The sequence below is a fragment of the Neoarius graeffei genome, chromosome 9 (assembly GCF_027579695.1).
Source record: "Neoarius graeffei isolate fNeoGra1 chromosome 9, fNeoGra1.pri, whole genome shotgun sequence".
Classification (NCBI taxonomy): Eukaryota; Metazoa; Chordata; class Actinopteri; order Siluriformes; family Ariidae; genus Neoarius; species Neoarius graeffei.
In genome coordinates this window covers 82,092,743-82,103,225 of record NC_083577.1, presented here as the reverse complement: position 1 = coordinate 82,103,225, position 10,483 = coordinate 82,092,743, and positions in this window count along the sequence as shown.

Genomic DNA, 10,483 nt, shown 5'->3' with positions numbered 1-10,483 from the left:
GCATAGGTATTCACCCCCTTTCGTATGAAACCCCTAAATAAGAGCTGGTCCAACCAATTCACTTCATAAGTCACATAATTAGTTGATTAAGATCCACCTGTGTGGAATCAAAGTGTCACATGATTTGTCACATGATGTCTGTATAAATCAACCTGTTCTGGAAGGACCCTGACTCTGCAACACTGCTAAGCAAGCAACATGAAAACCAAGGAGCCTCCCAGGGGCACAGTTGGGACCCTTGGGGGGGGGGATGTGTCCCCCCTCCCCCCGAGCCATGGGGACGTCAATCCGTCCCCCCCACTTTTACAGGGCAAAAAAACCTTAAACCACGTCTTGTGTTGTTGTTCAGGGCAGAGAGGGTAAAAGCGGAGCGAGAGGTGCAAATGTTCGTTATGTTGCGTGTTGTATTTTTGCAAGGGGATCCCCTTATATGCAGACCAGAGTCGAGCTCTCACTCTGACATAGTATGTCAAATTAGTTAGGCATCAACCGTCTCTGGTTCAGGGGTCCTGAAGGAGCTGCCTCATTGGCGCCTGTGACAGTGATAGCGGTAACCATAGTGACCACTAATCTATCTGACTGACTGACTTTAATGATTATGCCTATTCTCAGTAGTAGCCTAACAACTGCATGTGAACTATGAAGCCAATGAAAAAACAAAAAGCTATTACAGCGTTTTTTCAAAAACCAAATCATGTAAGTAGGCTATCCAATCCCTTACATGTTGTCTGTTGATCGTATACAGTTCCCATAATGTGTCAGAGCCATGTTCATTTGTAATGGGGAGCAGCTAACAGGCTATGGTAATGTAAAATGATCTTCTTTAGTGTATGTGTATCCATATTATGCTAATGTTAAAATTAGTTGTCAACGTCAATGTGTTAAGGCAGGTTTCACGCAGATTAATTTAGCTCTTCCTGACATAATTCCAGCAAGTGATGCGCCGTTTCGTTAGTCAACGTTGCTGGAAAGTGAGGCAAAGAATGCGAAGGGACGTCCAGGGCTGCTGCCTGGCCGCTGCTCCCACACGCAATAGGCAGGCAGTAAAGTTAGGGCACAGAACTGAGGCAGAACGCAGTTTTAGTGGGTTACGGAGATTGAAAACATGGTTGTGGTCAACCATGAGCCAAAAAAGACTGAATGGATTTGCGGGGTGCCATACTCACCAGGAGAGGCTGGACAATTTGAACAGACAAGAAATTGCCCAGCAGTATGTTCAGGGAAATGAAAGGAGGAGAGAGGTTTTTGGGTCCTTTACATAAGCTAATCTGCTTCTGGACAGTAAATTTGTTGTAAAGTTTGCACTGGAGGGAATTAATTTAAAACTGTCATGTAGACTACTTTTTTAGGCTACTATTTTCATCTCATCTCATTATCTCTAGCCGCTTTATCCTGTTCTACAGGGTCGCAGGCAAGCTGGAGCCTATCCCAGCTGACTACGGGCGAAAGGCGGGGTACACCCTGGACAAGTCGCCAGGTCATCGCAGGGCTGACACATAGACACAGACAACCATTCACACTCACATTCACACCTACGGTCAATTTAGAGTCACCAGTTAACCTAACCTGCATGTCTTTGGACTGTGGGGGAAACCGGAGCACCCGGAGGAAACCCACGCGGACACGGGGAGAACATGCAAACTCCGCACAGAAAGGCCCTCGCCGGCCACGGGGCTCGAACCCAGACCTTCTTATTGTGAGGCGACAGCGCTAACCACTACACCACCGTGCCACCCCAGGCTACTATTTTATTTTATGTAAAAGTGCTGTTAAAGTGTTTGCAAGGCACGCTAAGTGGGAAACAAATAATCTCATCATCTCATTATCTCTAGCCGCTTTATCCTGTTCTACAGGGTCGCAGGCAAGCTGGAGCCTATCCCAGCTGACTACGGGCGAAAGGCGGGGTACACCCTGGACAAGTCGCCAGGTCATCACTAACCCATAGACAACCATTCACACTCACGGTCAATTTAGAGTCACCAGTTAACCTAACCTGCATGTCTTTGGACTGTGGGGGAAACCGGAGCACCCGGAGGAAACCCACGTGGACAACATGCAAACTCCGCACAGAAAGGCCCTCGCCGGCCACGGGGCTCGAACCCGGACCTTCTTGCTGTGAGGCAACAGCGCTAACCACTACACCACCGTGCCGCCCGAAACAAATAATTTCAATTTTATTTTATTTTTTTGTTCATAGGGCTTTTTCTGTTTTCTCAAAGAATTAGTATGGTGAAATGTTTAAATAAAACATATTTTGCAGAAGGCATGAGGTTTTGGGTGGTAATTGATTGGCACACTAGACAAATAAAATATCTATCATGTTTGGGTCGTGTTGATCAGGTAAGCCTTTGACAGTCATTGTTGCACCATAGTTTCAAATAAGTATCTAATTTTTATTGTTTTTATTGCAAACCACTGGCCCAAATGACACAAAATAACTAATTGAGCACCAGTTAAAGTAATTAAATACTAGGCCTAAGTTAATGTTAAAGTAATTAAGTACTAGCCTAATTGAGGTACAGTTGAAATGCTGACAGCTTGGTCCCCCCCAGTTCTAAAATCCTATCTGCGCCCCTGGAGCCTCCAAACAGGTCAAAGACAAAGTTGTGGAGAAGTATAGATCAGGGTTGGGTTATAAAAAATATCCCAAAATTTGAATATCCCAGAGAGCACCATTAAATCCATTATAGCAAAATGGAAAGAATATGGCACCACTACAAACCTGACGAGAAGGCCACCCACCAAAACTCACAGACCAGGCAAGGAGGGCATTAATTAGAGAGGCAACAAAGACACCAAAGATAACACTGAAGGAGCTGCAAAGATCCACAAGTCCTGCAAAGGTCCTATCTGTCCATAGAACCACTTTAAGCCGTATACTCCACAGAGTGGGTCTTTATGGAAGAGTGGCCAGAAAAAAGTCATTGCTTAAGAAAACACGTTTGGAGTTTGCCCAACAGCATGTGGCAGACTCCCCAAACACATGGAAGAAGCTTCTCTGGTCAGATGAGACTAAAATTGAACTTTTTGGCCATCAGGGGAAATGCCATGTGTGGTGCAAACCCAACACCCTGAGAACACCATTCCTACAGTGAAGCATGGTGGTGGCAGCATCATGCTGTGAGGATATTTTTCATCTGCAGGGACAGGAAAGATGGTCAGGACTGAAAGAAAGATGGATGGCACTAAATACAGGGCAATTCGGGAGGAAAACCTGTTTGAGTCAGCCAGAGGTTTGAGACTGGAACAAAGGTTCACGTTCCTGCAGGACAATGACCCTGAACATACTGCTAAAGCTACACTGGAGTGGTTTAAATGGAAACATTTAAATGTCTTGGAATGGCCTAATCAAAGCCCAGACCTTAATCCAATTGAGAATCTGTGGCATAACTTGAAGATTGCTGTACACCAATGCAACCCATCTAACTTGGAGTTGGAGCAGTTTTGCCTTGATGAATAGGCAAAAATCCCAGTGGCTAGATGTGCTCAGCTATGGTGAATACCTATGCACACTCCAGATTTCTGTTTTTTTTTCATCTTAAGTATTGTTTGTGTCACAATAAAACAATTTTCACTTTTAAAGTTGTAGGCATGTTGTGTAAACCAAATGGTGCTAACGCCCCAAAATCCATTTTAATTCCAGCTTGTAATGCAACAAAACAGGACAAACACCAAGGGGGATGAATACATTTGCAAGACACTGTATATTTCAGGTACAACAGTAGCCCCCATGGTCTAACATTGTAATCTAAATGGTCTTAAGATACATAGATACATATGTAAGAGACATACTAAAACTAGAAAGGCACTTGGTAGAGTGCATACCTCTACAAAGCCACATATTATCAACATCAAAGTCAAATCACTTGAACCTAGGATAATACTAAAGCTGTATACCAAATTTCATCCAAATCTGTTCACTACTTTTTGAGTTACATTGGGAAGAGACAAAAAAAAAATCCTGGATCCACATACATATCTGGATTTGCAGCAAAATCTAATCAATTGTTCCTTGGCCCATGGCTCCCCTTTCCTCAAGATCCCATCAAAATCCATTCACTAATTTTTGAGTTACATTGGGAACAGGCAAACAAACAGGCAAAGACATAACCTCCTCCAACACAAAGTTGGTGGAGGTAAAAACATGTCCTTAAGAGTACCAACCCAGTGACAAAATTGCACTTTACTTTTTTTTTTATTACATGAACTACTGTATACTAATAATATGGCTAACAGCAGACATAAACACTTAAAGAGCTGTTCAAGAAAGTACCAGCTGTGTGATTCAAGCAAAGCAAGTCCTTTCATCTTGGCACCAAAATAACCTCCATCCCTCCTTGCTGCCATTTGTAGCACAACAACTAATGCTTGAACTGTCACAGAAACTGTGATTACTAAATCCCAAATCTTTCTAAATACATTGGGAATACAATGGGATGTTCTCCAGCTCCCCTTTAGCCCACAAACTGTGTAACCCAGATGCTTCTGGTGTGTGTTTGTGTGTGTGTCCATGTAGAGGTGAAATAAGTTCACCGAGGCAGAGTGGAGTTGGGATTGAGGCAATAAGCATGAACACTTTCCTGGCTCTGATACAAGGACTTACTGTCTGATTGATTTCTTTTCACTCATGCTCTTTGTGTTTTTTTTTTTTAAATAACTTCGTTTGAAATCCAGTTGCTAGAAATCTCATGCATGTAAAAACAGGACACATCACTTCCATTCCTGAGGAGAAACATTAACTTTTGGTTTTGATAAAAATCAAAACTCTTGTAGAATACAAATTGAATTTTGACTTTTAAAGCCTGGTTTGACTCAGCTTGTCCTTTTCTACACCAGCCAGGGTCGTGAAGTTCAGAGTCAGATATTGTGCAGTGAGACAGCACCAAACAGTGTTGTAGTCGAGTCACAAAACCTCTAGTCCGAGTCCAGTCTTGAGTCCCCAGTGTTCAAGTCCGAGTCATTAAAAAAAAAAATTGAGTCGAGTCCAAGAACAAGACTCCAACCGCACCATTTGATGGTGGCTGTTTTAGCTCCATTAACATTAGTTTGTTCCTGAACATGACGTATGAACAGGTGAATGTGCTTCTCTTTATCAGGGAGTGTGAAGTATTCTGTCAGAGATGGTTGGAGACGGATGTAAGTGCAGAAGGTGTGTTCATTAATACAAGCGAAGAAGGTAAACAATCCAGAATGGCAGGCAAAATCATAAAACAGTGAAACAGGCAATAGGTCGAGTGAGACACAAACAGGCTATCATAGACTCGGCAGAATCAAAGACAAGAAACAGGAAATCAGGGATCAGGAACCCAGACAAGGAAATAAGGCTCGGTAATGTGTCAGCAACACAACTCAATACTTCACAAAGTAAGTGTCTTTTCACAGTTTTACATAGGCGTGCTGATTGCATCTTAATCCTGTGTAGGAGCGAGTCGTTTAAGGGTGCATGCAAGAGTCTGCTTGGTGCACGCACTGTCCGGAGCGCTCCCGAGAGTCTATCTGATGCATGCGCCAAGGTGTGCAGGTGTGACACTCTTGCACGAAATTAGTACAAAAATTAATATAGATATAAATATCTTATGCCAAATTATTATGGCATGTTACAAAAAAAATAAAGAAAAAAATCCAAGTCCTCGTCTTCAATTTACGAGTCCGAATGCAGTTAATGCATGAGTCCGGGTCCAAGTCCAAGTCACCAGTGCTCAAGTCGAGTCACGAGTCCTTAAAATTAGGGTACGAGTTGGACTCGAGTATTACAAGCCTGGCACCAAAACACTCTTTTTGTGCCATAGCCATCCATGACCAGGAGTCCAAGAGAGCATAATTGTTGTGAAACAGGTGGCCTTCCTCTCTCTCTCCTCAATCTGAAAGACACTTACCAACTATTCATGTTTGTTAACTCAAATAGTCTCACAAGCCAGACCTCTAGATTTATTAGAGTGTCTGGTATGTTCTTTCAAAAAACATGGCCAAAAACCAGAGGTGGACAAAATACCCAACTTCATTACTTAAGTCAAAGTACAGATCCCACTGGTCAAGTGAATACAAGTGAAAGTTCTACAATACAAGTGAAAGTTGTCCAGTCAAATTTTTACTTAAGTTAAAGTACTGAAGTACTTGCTTTTAAAAATACTTGAGTATTAAAAGTACATTTTCTGTCAATGAATCGTTGCATTATTGACACAACGCTTACAAAACCAAATGCCTCTGAAACAACCAACTGGATTTACTGACGAGCTTGTCGAACCTGTAGAATAAACACCTGGTAGAACGTTACAAAATGAAACGCAACTGAACTGAAAAAGAGTCATTGTCATTTTTTAAAATTTATTTATTGTAACACTCCTCCCCACCCCCACAAAGCAGCATGGTAGTGTTCTGACCCAGCTCTGGCAGTGTGTGCACACATGTACGTGTATGTTAATCAGGAGGACAGTGGAATAGCTGGTAAATGCAGCTTGCTCAGAAAATAAAAGTGAGAATCCAACCTGATTAAAACCCAGGTCCACACCTCAAGCTTAATAACTGCCCAACAGCAACACTGCTTTAAGCAAGACAAAAAAGTGCAAGACCATCATCTGACATCAAAACAAAAAATTCCAGTAATTTGTTGTGACTAACTAGTACAGTACTGTCCATCTCACAGGTCTCGTGTGTGTGTGTGCGTAATTGTATGTATTCATGCACATCTGAATCTGTCTGTGGAATCATGGTGTTTTAACGTTAAGCTAGCTAGTCAGTGAAGCTCCACCTGACATGCTAGCAAAATCTTTTCAAACTCGAAATCATATTGGGTAGCTAACGTTACTAGAAAAGAAAGATTTCTACATTCTGTTTATTTGGCAAGATTATGCTAAAACATACAGTATTTCTGAAAGGATTTTAGATAAGTTAGCGTTATTCATGTTAGCATAACTCCGTTTTTACATGCTAACTAACAGTGTCCAAGTTAACTAGCTATGTGTTATCATTAGCCATGGACAAGGCTATAGCAACTTGGCAGGAAAATCCATAGAAAGTCATTTGACTAACCAGACTGTATAGCTATTGCAATGTTATCGCTGGCTCTAAAAGCACAGACAACTCCATTACAAGCTTTCTCTTGGAACAAAACATTTATATACCTCAATATGCTTCCGCAGGTCGGACAGCAAGTTTTTGTAGGCTGTGATGTGGTTCGTTTTAGGCAAACAAAGCAAACATTTGAAACAAAATGAATCTTTAATCCATACAGGAAACTGAAACATGGGTTCTAGGTATAGCCATGACCCTGAAACCCAATGGACTGACTTAAAACATACCATTCACAGCTGTGGGCTCAAAACATTTGGTAAAAAGCGTAGGCATGACCCTGACTGGTACTGTATAACGCTTCGTTAAAGACCAAGGAGCCTGTTGTAGAGAAAAAGAGACAAGCTCTCTTGAGGATGAAATCAAGGCCGACAAGAAGTGCACTAGGTGAACTACTAACGTGTCATGCAGAAGTCCAGAGAACAGCTAGACAACGTGTAAAGAAATACTGGGAGTCCCTCTGTACTAAGATCGAGACTGCTAGGGATCAAGGTGATATCAAAACTATGTACTCTGCGATCAAGGAGGCTACAGGGCCGATCTCTCAATCATGCTCTGTGCTAAAAAGAAAAGACGGTTCTACTATCACCAACAAGAATGAAAATTTGGCCAGATGGATAGAACATTATAGTGAACTCTATAATGGTGAAAGTTCTGTTTGTGCTGACACTTTACAGACTCTGCCAAATTAATCGATCAAGACACAACTTGACATACCACCTGATCTTAATGAGGTAACATCTACCATAATAAGACTGAAGAACAATAAAGCAGCTGGCGAGGATACAATACCAGGCGAACTACTCAAAGCTGGTATTGATATTCTTGCAATGCCCTTGCAGAAGCTGATATTGTCTTGCTGGTCTACTGGCACTGTTCCACAAGAGTTTAAAGATGCTAAGATCACCACCTTATACAAACAGAAGGGTGATAGAGGAGACTGCAACAACTATCGTGGCATTTCTCTATTAAGTGTCACAGGAAAGGTACTAGCTAAGATCATTCTCCATCGACTGCAACAGCTTGCTGAAGAGATTTATCCTGAATCTCAATGCGGATTTTGTCCAGGCAAATCTACCACAGATATGATCTTCTGTGTTCGGCAGCTGTTGGAAAAGTCTCGTGAACAACAACCTCTTTATGTTGCCTTTATTGATCTGACCAAAGCGTTTGATCTGGTTGACAGAGAATCCTTGTTTACTGTTCTAAAGAAGTCTGGCTGTCCTCCAACATTACTCTCCCTTGTAAAGTCCTTCCACCTTGGAATGAAGGGTAAAATCCAGTATGATGGCGACACATCTAATTGCTTTCCCATCAGTAGAGGTGTCAAGCAAGGCTGTGTCTTAGCCCCTACTCTCTTTGGCATCTACAGTACTTTGCCTACGTTTTCAGAACGGCATACCAGAACATTTCTGACCATGTAGGAGTCTCTCTGCTTACTTGAGATGATGGAAACTTCTTCTCTCTAGCTAAGTTCAAAGCCAAAACAAGAGTCCAAAGACTTGTTGTCTGTGAGCTTCTCTGTGCAGATGCTGCTGCTTTGTGTGCATCCTCAGCCCTACAGCTACAAGAACTTCTGGATGAGTTCAGTACAGCATGCCAGAGATTTGTTCTCACCATTAGTCTTAAAAAGACAGTTGTCCTATCTCTCACTGGTAATCTAAGCTTCTCAATCAACAACACAACACTCGATAATGTTGACTCCTTCACATATCTTGGATCAACTATAACATCTAATCTTTAATGCTTGGCGTGATGTTCCGAGCGATGTTGCTTGGTGGCGTCGCAGCGGCTGTGCAGGCGGTTTGGGACACACCAGCGCTTTGCGTGGCGGAGCTTCTCTGCTTGCTTTGTGGATCCATGGCGTGGTGTTCGAGCGATGTTGTTGACGGCGTCACGGCGGCGGTGCTGGAGATGTGGGACTCGTTTTCGTGCACCTTTTGGTGGGACTGTGGCTGCTACACCACGGGAATTACATCCTGACCCCTACTCGATGGACTTTTTACTTTTTTTAAATTTTTTATTATTATTATTTTTAAAATTTTTATTTATTTATTTTTTCTTTGTCTATAATTGTAAAGCGTCCTTGGGTTTCTTGAAAGGCGCTATATAAATTTAACTTATTATTATTATTATTTGTCTTGATAAAGAACTGTCTACGAGACTTGGCAAAGCTTCCACTGTGTTTGGAAAACTTGAGAAATGTGTGTTTAGAAATAGGAAACTTACCATCAAGACCAAAGTAAGAGGCACGGGCGATTGCTCTAAGACAGACCTGGGCATTTTACGGCCCGCGGGCCGCATCCGGCCCTTTGGTTCATTCTGACCGGCCTGCGTAAGGTTAATTAGAAATTACAAAATAAACGTATTTTCTAATTTTACCTCATGCATGGACTGAATGTGCATTGCTTTTATTTTGAAGTTGTGTTCAACAAAAACGCAATGCGCATGACATGAGCATGACATGAAATCCCACGAAACCTAATCCCGCGATAACTACTTCCGTAATTTGTCCAGACCAACCACAAACTTGTACGTCATCCTACAAACAGTCCAGCCAATCACATAGTGTGACGTCACTAGCAGGCGCCGGAACCCGAGCCGATCTGTAGATCTGATACCTACACCGAATCGACGTTGTTGCGAGCAGATCATAAGAAGACTTTAGTCCCCAAAATGTCCGCAAAAAGAAGAAAGGTAGATGCCGAATGCAGGGCTTTCAACAAAACATGGACTGCTAAGTATTTATTTACTGAAGTCAGAGATGAAGCCGTGTGTTTAGTTTGCGGAGAGCAGATCGCAGTGTTCAAAGACTACAATTTGAGTCGGCATTACCAAATGAAAAACACCAAATGAGGTGATTAGACTACAAATGTGGACATCATTATTATAATATGATGTATCTTGCTTGATATGTGGAGTAGAAAGACAATATTGTGATGTCTTTATTGTGTTTTGGGGTGAATGTGACTGAAAAAATGGTACAAACGTTCACATTTTGTTAACCATTGTTTTGGGAAATTTGATTGAATAAATGACATTTTTTGTAAGGCAATCTTGTTTTTTCCATACTCTTACCAGTCTTAGCAGCTTGTAAAAACAATGATATTTACTGCTTTATATAAAGAAATACAATTAATATTATGCAGAATTTAGTTCAGCCTTTTGGTCCGGCCCTCCACAAAATTTTCTGTTTTTCATGTGGCCCCATGGAAAAAATAATTGCCCACCCCTGCTCTAAGACAACGAGGGAGGCTCAGCCTCCTCTAAAAATGAACATCGTGTAGGATGAATTGCGCTAGGCTTATGTTATAGCCGACCTTATAACATTGCTATTTCAGATCCAGAATCATAGAAATATATGTGCTCAACCCAACTACAGTGCAAAATCATTCCGTTATAACTTTAATGTGTG